We start from the raw sequence: 1,699 nt of genomic DNA, 5'->3' as shown, positions 1-1,699 counted from the left end.
TAAACCGGGCGGTGGTGGCGCACGCCTTTAATCCCAGCACTTGGGAGGCAGAGGGAGGAGGATTTCTGAGTTCGAGGCCAGCCTGGTCTACAGAGTGAGTTCCAGGACAGCCCGGGCTACACAGAGAAACCCTGTCTCGAAAAACCAAAAAAAAAAAAAAAACAAAAAAAAACAGAGAAAGGCTTAAGATCTGTTTGAAATGAATGGTGACAAAAGGGGCAAGATAACTCAAAGGAATGCTCCATCTGGAATTATACCCCAAGTAGAAAACTACCTTTTGCCGGGCGGTGGTGGCGCACACCTTTAATCCCAGCACTTGGGAGGCAAAGGCAGGCAGATTTCTGAGTTTGAGGCCAGCCTGGTCTACAGAGTGAGTTCCAGGACAGCTACGGGTACACAGAGAAACCCTGTCTCGAAAAACCAAAAAAAGAAAGAAAGAAAGAAATGTAGCTAGAATTATTTTACAAGTGAAAAGCAAACAATGCAGTATTTAAAACATCCATGGTTGCACATGTTGTCAGTAATCCCAGCGTGAAGGAACCAAAGAGGAAAGGATCTCAAGTTTTAGGCTATCCTGAGCTGGCTAACAAGATCACGAGAAACTTTTTCTTTAAGAGCACCCCACACACAGATAACTGTAATAACATACCAACCAAGGAACACAATATACTTTTTGGTTTAGTGATTGAGGTGAGTGGTCCATCGGTAAAGAATTTTTGAGACAATATAGTCATCTCAATGGTACCCAGAAGCTAAGGGTATAGCTCAGGGGCAGAGTGCTTCCATGGCGCATAAAAGATTCTGGAGTCATCCCCAACAGCATGAAAACAAAATGTGAGCACCAATAACCTGACAGCTTGTATTAAACTGAGGATTGGAGGCGAAGCACAAAGGCAAAAGGCTTGCCTATGCCCACTAAAAAATATAAAAACAATTCCATTAAGATTCTCAAAGAAATCTGCACTAGGTTCCTCTAGTTCTCTTTACTAGTTCATCATTTTGTTTTTTAGACGCATTGTGATCTACCTGCATGAATCCATCTGCCTCTGAGATAAAATAGTCCCGGAAATGAAATCCCTAGTCCCAAGGCCGTTGCCAGTATTATGCAACTGGTAGTATCACCCTACCCTGAAAGGGCTATCTTTGCTACAGTCCTCTAGCAGGCCTCTGAGACTGTTTTGGCATTCCTTCTAGAAGACCTACTCTCTAGCCCAGGTTGACCCAAACTTAATATAACCAGGTGTGGTGGTGCATATCTAAAATCTCAACACTCAGGAGGCTGATGCAGGAGGATTTCAAGTTTGACTATAACCCTACCAGATCCTATCTAAAACAAATGAACTAATGGAAGAACTATGAAATAAGGAAAACATACTATGCAATGATAGGAAGTTCTGCATGTGCACAGTCTAGTATAGTACCATAAGCAACACTTGAAATGATTCTAAGAGTGACGTTTTCCTGGAGTCTCTTCCTGGGAATGGCGTGTCCCCCTTCCTACTGACACCTTCTTATAAACAGTGCCTCACAGTTCTGATGACTTGTCTCACAACTATGACTGCATATGTGTAGTACCTGACTCTTTTCATCTCTTCTGTACGATCTTTATCAATACTGCAGGCAAGGTGGAGAGAAACAAAGAGCTTTTCTATTCCCAGTTCTGGCCCAGCAAGCCATTTTTCCTTTACCAATTCTCTCT

The sequence above is a fragment of the Grammomys surdaster genome, unplaced genomic scaffold (assembly GCF_004785775.1).
Source record: "Grammomys surdaster isolate TR1022 unplaced genomic scaffold, NIH_TR_1.0 147, whole genome shotgun sequence".
NCBI classification, from domain to species: domain Eukaryota; kingdom Metazoa; phylum Chordata; class Mammalia; order Rodentia; family Muridae; genus Grammomys; species Grammomys surdaster.
The sequence above is the reverse complement of the archived record's forward strand: the minus strand, read 5'-3'. Positions refer to the sequence as shown.